This window comes from Zalophus californianus, chromosome 1 (genome assembly GCF_009762305.2).
Source record: "Zalophus californianus isolate mZalCal1 chromosome 1, mZalCal1.pri.v2, whole genome shotgun sequence".
Lineage (NCBI taxonomy): Eukaryota > Metazoa > Chordata > Mammalia > Carnivora > Otariidae > Zalophus > Zalophus californianus.
In genome coordinates, this window is record NC_045595.1 from 191,930,734 (window position 1) to 191,945,677 (window position 14,944).

At 37.1% G+C, this 14,944-nt stretch overlaps 1 long non-coding RNA gene across 1 annotated transcript; it reads right to left on the minus strand.

Annotated features, from left to right (window-relative positions):
* Positions 1–6,183: 6,183 nt before the first annotated feature.
* LOC113918844 lies at positions 6,184–12,040 on the minus strand. Its single transcript, XR_003518699.1, has 3 exons — positions 11,935–12,040; positions 9,404–9,544; positions 6,184–6,462 (listed from the first exon to the last, which is right to left on the minus strand). It is a non-coding gene; the product is annotated as an uncharacterized LOC113918844 (long non-coding RNA).
* Positions 12,041–14,944: the final 2,904 nt, after the last annotated feature.

Here is a 14,944-nt window from a genome sequence, read left to right on the forward strand (position 1 = left end):
ACATTCTGCGTGGAGCACTGGGTGTGATGCACAAACAATGAATCATGGAACACATCAAAAACAAATGATGTAATGTATGGTGATTAACATAACAATAAAAAAGTACTCATAGATTTAGTATTTCACATGGTTCTCATTTCCATGTATTTTTAAAGGTGTTGCATTATTAAAGTGGCTTCTACAATGTTTCATTAAATTACTATTTCTTGAAGAAATTTAATGAAACATTGTAGTGTTTCACACACTGTGTTGGGTACTGAAGGGAGTCAGGAAGGCATATAAAGAGACTATGACAAATGTCTGTTTCTGGACGTGAGACAGCAGCTGTTACAATAATCTTCTCACTGAGAAAAACTCTAAAATTTACCCCCAGTACCTCCAGAAAAGTCAATCCCTTCATTACAAAGAGCAATCAAGTCAATCAAAAGACTGCAGAGAGAGGAAGAGCGATACAGTAAGTGGAGAGAACAGAGGCCTTCTGGGGAGCAGCAGCTTGGTGTTTCCTTCATTGCAACTGAATTGGAAAGACTGTGACTGAAGTTTAGACTTCGAAAGTGGCTACGGGTTGAGGAGCCAAGATTCCAGAGAGAAGAGAGTTAGAACTAACTGAGCTTGAACTAAGCATGAACATTCCCTGGAGATATCTGCTAACCCTCAAGTGGTATTTATACACCAAAGATCCATGCATCTGTACATATTATACATGCATGTCTTTCCAGAAACAACTGGAATTTAAGAGTTGTTCTCCTTAAAAGTTTCTTAGGTGCTTCTTATTCTTACAAATATAAAAATATTAATTTTGGATGTACTGTAACAAGTCAAAGATACATAATATAAACATTAAATATTTTTAAATGATTAAAATTATTATTTTTATTGAAGTATAATTAACATACAGCAAAATAGTTTCAGATATACAATATAATGATTCAATAATTCTGTACATTACTTAGTGCTCATCAAAATAAGCACATTCTTGATCCCCATTATCTATTTCACCCATTCCCCCACCCACTTCCCCTCTGGCAACCACAAGTTTGTTCTCTGTACTTAAGAGTTTATTTTATCATTTGTCTCTTTTTTTCTGTTTGTTCATTTATTTTGTTTCTTAAATTCCACATATGAGTGATATCATATGGTTTTTGTCTTTCTCTGTCTGACTTATTTTAATTAACATACCCTCTAGGTCCATCCATATTGTAGCAAATGGCAGACCTCATTTTTTTTATGGCTGAGAATTATTCCAGTGTGTATATATGTGTATGTGTCTGTACATACATACATACATACACACATACCACATCTTTATCCATTCATCTGTTGATGGATACTTGGGTTGCTTCCATATCTTAACTATTGTAAATAATGCTGCAATAAATATAGAAGTGCATATATCTTTTCAAATTACTGTTTTTATTTTTATTTTGAGGGGTAAATATCCATTACTGGAATTACTGGATCATATCATAATTCCATTTTTATTTTTTTTGAGGAACATCCGTACGTTTTCAACAGTTGTACCAGTCTGCATTCCTACCAATAGTACATGAGGGTTCCTTTTATTCCATAACCTCGTCAACACTTTCTATTGCTTTTTTGCTTCTAGCCATTCCGACAGGTGTGAGATGATATCTCATTGTGCTTTTGATTTGCACTTCCCTGATGATTACTGATGTTGAGCATCTTTTCATGTGTCTGTTGACCACTGGTATGTTTTTTGGAAAAAATGTCTATTCAGGTCCTGTGCCCATTTTTTAAATATTATTATTTTTTTAATGTTTTAAGTTTTTATTTAAATTCTAGTTACTTAACATACAGTATAATATTGATTTTAAGAATAGAATTTAGTGATTCATCACTTACACTTAACACCCAGTGCTCATCATAACAAGTGTCCTCCTCAATGCCCATCACCCATCTAGCCGATCTCCCTACCCATCTCTTCTCCATCAACCCCCAGTTTATTCTCCAGAATTAAGAGTCTTTTTTATGGTTTGCCTCCCTCTTTTTTTTCTTTCCCCTATGTTCATCTGTTTTGTTTCTTAAATTCCATATGAGTGAAATCATATGGTATTTGTCTGTCTCTGACTTATTTCGCTTAGCATAACACCCTCTAGCTCCATCTGCATCATTGCAAATACAAAACTTCACATTTTCTTCCTCTGCCCATTTTTTACTCAAATGAACATTATTCTTTTTAATTGGATCTGATTAAAAAGTGATTAAAATTATAATCATGATATTCATAAAGAGATAAACAAAATACTGTATTTGATCCATCTAAAAGAAGGTAAAGAGAAAGAAGAACAGGCGGAAAAATAGCAAACAGAGAGTACAGTGGTAGACTTAATCTAAAAAATATGTTTACCCTTAAATGTAAATCAAAGAAATATTCCACTTAGAAATATTAGAAAATAAGTTGTCAACCAGCAACTGCATACTGTAACTATACTACAAGTGTACTACAACTATTCACTGCTTATGAACTATGTATTTATAAGGATACACAGCATTCAAAGAAAAATAATAAAAAGATATATCACACACACACACACACACACACACACACACACACACACACAAATGCTAGCATAGCTAGATCAATACTGCCTAAAATAAAATGTTAGGCAAGATATGTTACTAGAGATAAAAATGATATTGTATATATTTTTAATTTTTATTTATTATATCTTAAAAACTATATTTTACTTACTGTATTCGTAAAATGTGATAATTATAATAGAACAAATCCTTAATTTTACTGCAGATTTAAAAAGTACTTGTCAGTAAATTATAAAATGGACCATAGCACCAGTAAGTAAATAAAGGATTTGGCACTATGATTGACAAGCTATACCTTATTTTTATATATGAAGCATTATATGAGCAACAGCAGAACATTTTATTTTCAAATTCACAGGGGGCATTCACCAAAATAGAATATATACAGCCCAAACTTAAAACGCAATAGGCCATAAATCAAATGTAAACAAAATTTTAAACAATAAAATTTTTCAGAATGTGGTGTCCCAGCACAGAATTAAATTCAAACTTAATATAACTAAAACACCTACATATGTAGAAATTAAGGAATAGACTTATATGTAAATAATACAATGCAACTTGTAAGTTAAAGATTAAATCTAAATTTGAAAAAAAAATTGAGTTGATATGGAATGAAAATATAAAATAAAATTTGTGGATATGCCAAAGCAAATGTTATGGGAAATTTACATTAAAAATGAATTTATCAGAAATAAAGAGAGGCTAAAAATCAATATCCTACATCAAAAAGGATATAATAAAGATAAGAACAAAAAACAATGAGTTAGAAATTGTTCATTTAAAAGAGTAACCCAACAGAGCTAAAAGTTGGTTTTCTGAAAAAGTTAATAAAATGCCCATATCTCCAGAAAGATTGATCAAAAATTAAATAGAAGCAATTTATAGCTTATCAGAATGAAAATAAATTAATTCTACCAGTTAGATCTTAAGGTACCAGAGAATAACAAATTTATGCCAATAATTTTTTAAATTATATGAAATAGAGGAATTTCTTGAGAAACAGATTTTCAAACTAATTCTATAAGAATTAGAAATAAGATGGATTTTCAAACGAATTCTGTAAGAATTAGAAATAAAACAGTTCTATATTTATGAAATAGTTTAATCAATAAATCTACAATCAATTTTGTCAATCAACCTTGACAAAAAAGGTTCATTAGAGAATTTTTAAAAATTTTAAGGAAGCATTAATACCAATTTCTTAGAGACTCTTAGAGAACAGAAAAAAAGGGAATATTTCCAAGACGTTATATGTGGCTAACATATCATTAATATTTAAACTTTACAAAGACAGTACAAGAAAGGAAACTATGAGGCTATCATATTATTAACACTATAACCTTGCGAAGAAGGAAAGGACAAGAAAGGAAACATATTAAATCTCTGGCATAAATATAAATTCAAATATTTTAAGCAAAATTAACAAACTGAATTCAGCAATACATAACTAGATAATATATAATGGCTAAGTTTACTTTATTGCAAAGCTGAGTTAATATTAGAAGATAAATCAAACTTGGATGTTTATAGCAGCTTCATTCATAATCACCAAAACTTAGAAGCAACCAAGATGTAGGTGAATGGATAAACTATGGTACAACCAGACCACAGAATAATGGAATATTATTCAACAATAAAAAGAAATGTACTGTCGAGATGCCTGGGTGGCTCAGTTGGTTAAACGTCTGTCTTTGGCTCAGGTCATGATCTCACGGTCCTGGGATCAAGCCCCACACCAGGCTCCCCACTCAGCCCTCAGCGAAGAGCCTGATTCTCCCTTTCCCTCTGCTGCTCCCCCTGCTTGTGCTCTCTCTCTCTGTGTCAAATAAATAAATAAAAGCTTAAAAAAAATTTACTGTCAAGTCATGAAAATACATGGGGGAATCTTCAATGTTTATTATTAAGTGAAAGAAACCAATCTGAAAAGGCCACATCCTATATGATTCTTACTATATGACATTCTGGAAAAGGCAAAACTATAGAGACAGTAAAAAGATCAGTGGCAGCCAGGATTTGGGGAAAGGAAGGAGTAAATAGGTGGAGACCAAAGGACTTTTAGGACAACAAAACTATTCTGTATCATACTAGAATGAGGGATACATGCCATCATATCTTTGTCAAAACCTATGAAATGTATAACAAAGAGTGAATGCTAATGTAAACTATGGGCTTTGGGTGTTAATGATGTATCGGTGTCATCTCATCGTTTATAACATAAGTACCACTGTGGTATGGGATATTGATAGTGAGACTGTGCATGTGTGAGCACAATAGGTATAAGGGAATTCTTTGTACTTTCCCATCAATTTTGTGTGAACCTAAAAATCACATATCTCTCATTAAAGCAACAAAGCACATGCAAGATCTTCACACAAAAAAAATATGCAACAATACCTAAATAAAACTTAAAAAAATAGAAATAAATGAAGGGATAGATCATATGCATAGAACAGAGAATACTTTATGTTGATTCCCTAAATTGATTATAGATTTAATTCAACACTGATTTAAATTAATTACAGCAGTGTATGTGAATGACAGGCTGATTATAAATTGTATATGAAAAATGGTAATGGCCAGAAATAGAAAAAATATTCTTAAAGAGGGACAAAGTTGGTGGACTTGCATTATCAAATATAAAGACTTATTATAAAGATGTACTTCTCACCATTATTTGCAAAATATTTTCTTAGAAGTATGATGATATATTTTTTTATATACAGTTTTTGGAACATTTGGAAAAGTCAAAGGGATAATCAAAAAGGGAAGGGAATGTTTGTCATCTACTTCTACCAAAAAACAAAACATGTTCTTTCCTTTGTCTCTTAGGAATTCTAGAAATTCTACTCCTAAATCCCCCTCCTTAAGGTTTTGAGTCATATTATTAGACTTTTCTAAGTGTAACACTCCCCACTCTTAGTCACCTCTCTCTCTTCCTCTTAACCACAGAGCAAAAAGCAGGGGCCATTTTAAGTGTGGATGGTAAGAATCCTTTCCACTTAAACTCTGATTTCTTGACAAAACATAAATCGTGTGAGGCATATTTTTATAAAGGGTGGGCAGGGTGCACCAGCATAATGATGATGTTAACCAACTTCTAAAAAGATAGAGCTCTTTGTAACAGATCCTTCGTTTTTCTGCATCCCACCTCAAAGTCAACCTCTTTTCAGTATGCCACCTCAAGTGCATGCTATGCATTTTTCTGCTTTCTGCCACAGGTTCTTAACTGAAACCATAGGCAAGTGCAGTTGGGAAGTGAGTTAATGTCTCTCCTCCCTCCCAACAAGAACACTGAAAGGATGGAAGCCCAGTGATAAATGTCCCAGACAATCTTCCTTTGATGGACAATGCTGGGAGGCAACTACCATTCTCAGATGTTCTAGATGAACTGAGTCTTTGACAATTGGCATGAGAAGTCAGTTGCAGATCTCTATCTCCTCTCCTGCCTCTTCCCGGACTTTTCCTTCCCACACTATGCACCCCGTCACCCCATGTATCGCCTATACCCTCATCCTGTTTCATACTGTACTTTTGAGGTAACATAAAATAAAAACTATGCTTCGGAACAAAGCAAGAAAAAGCGGCCTTTGATTTAATATGTAGAAGGCAGAGGGAAGTTTAAAGTCACTCAGAGGTTTATATTTTAGGATAGCATAGAGATAATTCTGGCATTATAGCAGGAATGGAAGCATGCTCATCCCCTTTCCTTCAAACGTTAATGAAAATATAGGTCATACTATTTGCCATTTTGCAGATAATGAAATGCAAGTTGGAGAGTAGAATCTGTTCAGAGATGGATGTAGAATTGAGAAATCTTTAATCCTCGTCTGGTCTGACAGAAATATTTCTCTTCTGTGAACCACTTTGTTTAAACCTCCGATGAATGCTCTCATTTAACTGGAAGATAAAACAATAATTTTGCAACAGAACTCTTAATGTTTTAGTGCCATTTACAATAAATGTCACAATCTGAAACTCACTGTGATTTGTACGTGGCCCTCAAGTTTTATTTTTGAGTAAGTTCCTTCCATTTATTTATCTCTTCTATTCCCCTACAACATTATTGTGCAATTTAAGTGCATAGACCAATGAGTTTAAAAATAAAATTTTCTTGGTGAAAAAATGAAAATTTTTCATAATACACTTTTCAATATATTACTGCCACAAGTACTTATTTATGTGATATTTTTGTTTTATTCCTGTTGCATAAAGCAGAAAATATATAGAAATCAATGGGCCATCATTTATATTTTCCTCCAAATTACAATATTTAGAGAGCCTTAGAAAATTTTATTGTACTGCCTACCTAATGTGATGTGCTCATAGTAATCTTTTTATTACAGTGTTGCTTAAGCTACCACTGCTTTAGGTGTTAACAGCCATATTACATAATCAATGCCATCAAACTCTGGTGTTGAGAGTATAACTGTACTTCTTCATAAACTGGTAGGTCGTAGTGCTTTAAGTAAAACAAAGAACAATTTATGTCTGTTGTTACCACATATTTTTACTGCTCATTTGCTCTTAAAGTCTTTTCTGTTAAATCAATGGCAGGAGAGTGTTTCATACTAATTTTTGTTTTTAGTCTCTACTTTAAATTACATTAATGATATCTCCTGGTTTCCCTATTGAGTCTCCTGAAATGGAAATCTGACAGCTAAGTATAATATATAGTTCATTCAGTCTGAAAATAAAGTGAAGATCTGTATATTTATAGTAGTACAATAATGGATTCATCCTGATAATTGCTAAGGTGTTTTGAGCCAAAAGTATTTAAAATATTCAGAAAGGTTGAAAACATACTGGTATAAATATTCATTTTTTAGGAGACAAATTCGGGGAAATTGTGAAACAAAATGAGCCTTGGATATAAATGCAAAGTAAGTCTGATGAGTAAAGGTTTCTGGAGTTGAGCAATTTCCTCCCCTCAAGGCAAATGTAACTGTTTCAGGAGAAAAGGGTATTATGTACAAAGGTAGAAAAGATGATTAACTAAATTACCTGCTGTCCTGGAGAAATTAATTTGCTTCACTGGGAAAGCTATTTATTCTCAGAGTATTTTACTGATTGAGATTCATGACAGGGTCGAATGCATATCTTCCTGTTCATGAGTCAACCCTACATTAAAGTATTTATGAAGGATAAAAGTAAATTCATTATCATTTATTTTTCAAGTTCTTTTGAAGATAGAAAGTAGATTAAATTGAGAACATGGAAGAGTTTAAGCTTCAGATGGAAAATATTACATCCTTGTTAATATCTATTTTTTTTAAAGATTTTATTTATTTATTTGACAGACAGAGACACAGTGAGAGATGGAACACAAGCAGGGAGTGGGAGAGGGAGAAACAGGCTTCCTGCTGAGCAGGGAGCCTGATGCGGGGCTTGATCCCAGGACCCTGAGACCATGACCTGAGCCGAAGGCAGACACTTAATGACTGAGCCACCCAGGTGCCCCACATCCTTGTTAATATCTAAATGTGCAATTTAAATCAAAATCTTTATTCAATTTAATGACATTTCCAATTTTTGGTATTTCAGTGACTGACACTGAAAATAAACATATAATATCTGTGTCTTCATAACCACAAATAACAAAGCTTGTAGTTCTATTACTGTCATTATTTTTGTTATTATTATATAACATATTGAGTTGTGTGGTGTGTTATCTAATTAAAAATGAGAAATAACTAAACATAGAGATGGGTTTAGCTGGGGCAATCCACCCACGTGGACCACAGTCACTATTCAGCCCAACACCGACACCACCTGGATGGAAACAGGAACAAACCACAACAGCCAGTGTACTGAACTCAGTGGTTTGCCTAGTGATCATTAAGAAGCCCTGCCATAAACCCTTTGCAATGACAACTGGACTGTTCTAAAGCGATTAACCCTACGGTTTGGACAAAGGGAGGCCAAGGGGTGGATGATCATGAATAAGCCGGAATATGTGGAAAGATACTTGGGTTCACTTGCAAGAGCCTGAAGCAGTCCTCACTGTTTTCCATGTCCTGGTTCATAAGGTGCTACCACCCCTTGAAAGACACTCAGGAAGCTGATGCCCTAGCCCAGGTATAAGCCTGGGCAACCAACAAGTCAGTAAACAGAGCAGCCTGAGTGCTTAGAAAGAGCTGGTACCTTAGCCCCTGGGTGGGATGGCATCTTGCCAAGAATGCTGGATTGCCCTTGAAATACACTGACTTGGTTAATGAAGTGACAGCATGTCCTATGTATTCTAAACAATATACAAAGCAACGGCCAAAGGAGTCTGGGGCCATCCTCCAGAGTTTTCAACCACTGATGCCTTGGCAAATTGATTATATTGGCTCCCTCCCTCTGAGTGAAAGTTCTAAATATGCCTTGGTCTGTGTGGACATTGCATGTGGCCTAACCCAACCTTTCTTGTTGCCAAGCAAACCGGGTTGCCACCATTAGGAGATTAGAAAAACTGAGTGCCATGTATGGATAACCCCATTGAACAGACAGTGATCAGGGGTCACATTTCAAAGGCCATTATGTGCAAGACTGCAAAAGAACATGAAACCAAATGGAGGTTCTACCTCCCCAATAATCCACAAGCAGCAGGTTTGGTAGAAAGGAAAAACAGAATATTAAAGCCTTTAACATTATTAACAAGTAAAACCACTTTGGTCGGCATAATGGACTAAAGTACTATCCCAGGCTTTAATATATTTGAATGATCAGGAAGGAGGGCACGCTTCCCCCCATGCCAGATGGGAACTCCTGCCAAGGCACCCAACACCATAAAGGTATTGAAGCTGAGGGAAACAGCCATTGCTCTCTCACTATGGATCCATGTGCTGTGCATTATCACCTGGGGTAGGCACTGGAATTTGCAATGCGATGTCCAGCGAAGTGGGTGAGTTACAGTTTCCCTGTGTGAGGGGGAACTACTCAACCTCCAGTGGAATTCTGTTCTCTTCCTGCAAGTTGAATCTGTTGTAATGCACTATACCTGGAATGGAACATACACAAAAGAGGAGAGAATGTAGGGGTTCTGGCCTGGCATACTTGATCCCCAGTCCGTCCCTCCCTGCCTGACAGTGATGCTTCCTCTTGTCAACACGTATGCTATGCACAACGGGTTAAGTTCCTAAAGCTGGAGCCACATTAACATACAAGGATCAGGCCACAAATGTAATTTTTTGTAGAAGGAAGACCTCCTCATACAAGTTCCTACTAAATAGCTGTCTTTTTGACCTTAGACTCTGTGGCTCATGTTGTGTCCAGTCAGGGGATGGGTCCCTGATGGAAGTATCAGCCCAACTTTGGGTATGTGGACAGATACCCTCACTAGCTCGTCAAGATTGCCATCGTAGGTATCACCACTTCAGGGTAGAGAATGTAAGGCACTGATGCAGTACATTAAGGAAAACAAGCTAGGATTAGTACTCTCAATTCATCTGCCATCCCACTGTGCATGTGTATTCTTTTCTCCTATCTATCAAACTACAAAGGCAGGCCATCAAATGGCTAACTGGAAGGATCCTAAAAATACCATCATCAGAGCCATGAGTGGCTACAACTCAGATTTGGGATGGTTATGAACTTTTGAGCACTCATGCACCCCTATGTTGGGAACAGAAAAATCACTCTAAACAGAACCAACCCAACTGCACCAGTAATATGGGATGGATATCACTGGAACTGTGTAGTCATTCTGCCACATTAAAGGATACCAACTGGTTTGATGCTGACTAGTAGCATAACTGGATATGTACTGGGTCATCCAGAGTGGGAACCAATGATTGTGTGGCACAAATCTTTGGTGCTGGCTTCCACCAGGTGGTTGGGCCACTGCACCTTGGGTTTTCCCTGGGCACAGGATGGAATCTGTCCCACTATAACAAAAGTAGCCAGCCTCTCTCTCAAGGCCAGATGGGCACCTTCTATTTCCCACTGGAATGATCATTTGGCCACTGCCTTTGTTCCCTCCATTGGCCTGGAAGAAGTTATTGTACACACAGAAGCCCTTAGTAAATTCACCCAAGTTCACCTTAAATTATAGCCAACAAAGCCTGTCTTATTAAAAACTGAATGTCTTTAGTAGAAAACTGTCCTAGGATGGGCTTTGGGTATTATTACTGTCTCGTAAGGAGGCACCTGTGCCATTATACAAACAGAATGCTGTGTGTTCAAAACTGATGAATCTGCTAATGTGTCATCTTCATTAAGTCACATGAGGACACAAGTGACTGCCCTGAGTGGTCTGACCCCCAGCTTAGGGGACTTAATGAATCAGTGATTCAGATCACGGGGCTCTTGGTAGAACAAAATTGGTACTTATTTTGGGAATCATTATCTTAATCTGTGTTTTCTCCCACATGTGTCTATATTGTTGTTGTGGCATCTGCCTCCAATGCAGCCAGACAGCCACCAAATGAACCACCTCCATGCTAATAAAACCATTTACTGACTGATCAAGTCACATTGTCTAAGATGAGGTGTGTAAGATTTTATGAGCTGATCAAAAGGTCATCAAGACCTGACCACCAATTGACCAGTGAGTTGGAGCCAGGCAATTGGAGAAGCTCCTTACCCTGCCAGCCTTCCACTCTGCCCACCTCCCCCACCGACCTTTGTCCTTGGAATGTGCATTTGGCCCACTTTTCCCACACTAGCAGCTCTTGAGATAGCGATGTATTACTGAGATGATCTGGACCCCAATGAGTCATCTATATAAATTCAAGATTCTAGTATGTGGGTGCAGAGATTTACTCATTTTGCGGCCACCAAGACAAGCCTCATATCTAAGTTCCCTTTGTTAAAAACAAAAAGCAAAACAAAAAACCACAGGCCCCAAAGTGGTGTCACTTGGACCAGGTTCCCAAACTGGGGCTTGATACCTCATCTAACTGCAATTTCAACTCCTTCCTGCCCCCAGAAATGTCATCTTAATTGGTCAGCCTGTAATTGTTCAATCAGTGCCAATGAGTATGCCACTTGGACCCTTTCCATCTCCCAAAGAAAGAAGACAACACCTGCATAAGACCGCCTGCTTTTCCCCCTAAGGGAAAATTACCTTGCAAACAATCCTTTTCTTTTGCTATTAACTTTCTTGCCCCACCCTCCTATTTAAAAAAAAAAAAGACAAAAAAACAAAAAAAAACAAAAACAAAAACAAAAACTTCCATTTTGTACCCCTCTATTTCATAGTTACAATGCTGACGAATTCATGAATCACTTAATAAAGCCAATTAGATCTTTAAAATGGACTCAGTTGAATTTCTGTTATTTAATATCTTGCTTACTCAACTGCCACCTACCAATCCAGTGTCTCTTTGTCCTCTGTGTACCGGGGCCAATTTCAGACTTCATTCGGAAAACTCAAAGCTGCGAACTTACGGGTATCACGGAGAACATGGTTTGGGACATCCTGACCGTTAGGGGCAGCACCGAGAACTGCAGCATCAGAACGGAGCCACTACGGACTTGACCCTTCTCTTCTCCGAAGCAGCCCAATCTCACACGATGTCGCGGGATTTCCAGCGTTCTACCGCGGCCGGCAGTAGAACCCTGGAGCGGGAAACATCGGATGCCCCGGATGCTGGAGGCCCCTGCTGCCAGACTTACCTGGTTCCCACTGCTTGTCATGCAAACCCCAATTCTCGTGGTCGCCTGAAAGCTCCCGGCTTAGAGGCGACGCACCACCGTCGTTTGCCAGAGAGGCTTGCCCAGGTATGGGAGAATAGGCTTTGGCAAAGACTACGCAGGGTGGGGGGGAAGGGGGAGGCCTTGCAGCCTTATAGCACAAACGCTGGACCCCGATTCAATATCTGTAATTGTCCGAGGCCACAGCAACCTGAACGCATGTTCCATTGCACATCAGTCCAATTGTTCCTCCTGGCAAATTCAGGCTATCTACAATTTGTCCCCGGAGACCATTGCTGCCAGTTCAAGCCTTTCCCCTGAAGAACAACCTCAGGGCATTCCTGTCTGTCTTCTTACCTATCCCATCTATCTACCCATCTATCTGTAGATCTCTCTCTATCCATAGATATATAGGCAAGTATACAGAGATATATAAATCTATAGATCAGTAAATAGGCGGAGAGAGATAGGAATGTAGATAGATGTGTGTATAGACAGATACAGATACACATTTAAAGATCCTTATTCATTCAAAGAGAGAGGAGAGGCAGAGGAGAGAGAGAATACCAAACCGACTCAGCTCTGAACCAGGAGCCTGAGGCCAGGGGATCCAACCATCTCCCGATCGTGACCTGAGCCCAGATCGAGAGTCCAATGCTCAACCGACTAAGCCACCCAGGCACCCCAATACAGATATAAATTTAATTACAGGTATCAAGGACAGAGGAAAAAACTGTTTTAAGGAATTGGCTCCTGTGATTGCAGAGGCTGGCGAGTCCAGAATCTCCAGGGTATGCCCACAGGGTGGCGATCTGGGGGTGTTTATGTTGCAGCTTGAGTCCGAAGACAGTCTGGATGTAGAATTTCCTCTTCTTTGGGAACCCCATTCGTTTTCTCTTAAAGTCTACTACCGGTTAGATGATGCTCATCTACATTATGGATGGTCATCTGCTTTAATCAAAGTTATTTCTTATAATGTTAATCTCATTTTAAAATTACCTTCACAGAAACCTCCAGCCTGGTGTTTAACCAAGTATCTGGGTACTGTGGCCTAGCCAAACTGACAACTAAAATCTGACATAAAATGCATGTGTGTATATCTGTGTTTTCAGTTTTTCTGTCCATATTGCTTCACTTTATCAGTTGATTTTTTCTGCCTACAGCTATGTCTTTGCCTATTTTCAGAGAATTTTTTTCATATTTTCAAGGATTTTAAGAGAATTCTCTCATTTAATGCAACCTTAGTATATCTCCTCTGTATCTGCAATTTTCATCATAATTGGCTTCCTTTTGTGCTACTTCTCTTTGACTTTCAGAACTTTGCCTTTTTCTGCATGTTTTCTTACTTGCTTGTGCCAGGAAGAGGTTTTTTAGAATTCACTTGGCTTTTGGATGAAGACAGTCTATCAGTTGAGTACCACTCAATAAAAGCCTCCCTCGTTTTATAGATAATGATGTTTTATTTGATGAAGTTTCAAAATTCATATATTCCCCAAATTCACCATTGTCCAATTTTTAATAATCCATTGCTATTTTTCAATTTTTTATTGATGACAAACAACATATAAAAATCCTAAAGTGAAATCAACTTAGCATGAATTTTTCATTAAGCGTAGACTTCATTAGGCATAAAACTTTTAAATATACTCGTCCATAAGTCATCAAATTAATGAATTGTTACTACTAAGAGCCTGAATAAAAAGCTTCATGATATTAGAGACAAATGTACCTAACACTTTTGTACAGTGTCTGGCACACAGTAGGTAGGCAATAAAAAAGTTAAATAAGTATCAGTTAAATGGGGTTGGCGAATTGACTTGCCAAAATACTTAGCCTTATGGAAGGTACCATGTGGTTTAAATGAAATACAAAATATGGTTCATGGCCACAAGCAGTTTTTAAATTACACTGAAGACTTTAATCTTTAATACATAAGCCACTACTAATAAGCATCATGAATAACATTACTTAAAGATACTATAAATTCCTATATTGAATTGTTCAAAATAAAGCAATGCATAATGGTGTAATTAAAAAAAAAAGAGGCAGTGTTTTCAGAAGGTATGTAGAATAGTTGACTAGAGGCGCCTGGGTGGCTCAGCGGGTTAAGCGTCCAACTCTTGATTTCGGTTCAGATCATGATCTCAGGGTCATGAGATCTAGCTCTGCCTTGGGCTCCATGCTAGGCATGGAGCCTGCTTAAGGTTCTCTCTCCCTCTCCCTAAAAAAAAAAAAAAAAAAAAAAAAAAAAAGAATAGTTAATTAAACTTTTTAAGGCTATGTGTTGAGTCCTCTAAGAATTGGAATCTACAATTGGGCAGATTATGAAGAAAATTTTGCAGAGATGGACAGTGTGGAACCAGAGATATAGGGTGCTCTCTAGGCAAAATATAACAGTGGGAGATTATGGGAAGGGTACTGTGATAGCTTTATAAGTACTGATCATATATCACAAAAAAACAAGACAAAACAAAACAAAAACCTTGAAAAGCATTTGACCACAGCAATATGTTTATCAGAAATGCCTTCATCCTGAAAAACAAAATAAAATCAGTGAGCCAGCCAGTAAGAAAGAGAGCTGAAAAATGTTTTTCGGGCATGTACAAGTTTGTGTGCTGCAAATTGAGGAGAGGCACCTGACACAAATTATCTGCTAAGAATAGTACACCCAAACAATCCATGTATAAAGTTAATATTAAGTGCCAGTTCTCAGTGTTAAAAAATTTGCTGGCTTTGCACAGTACATAATTTAAGCTAATTTTCT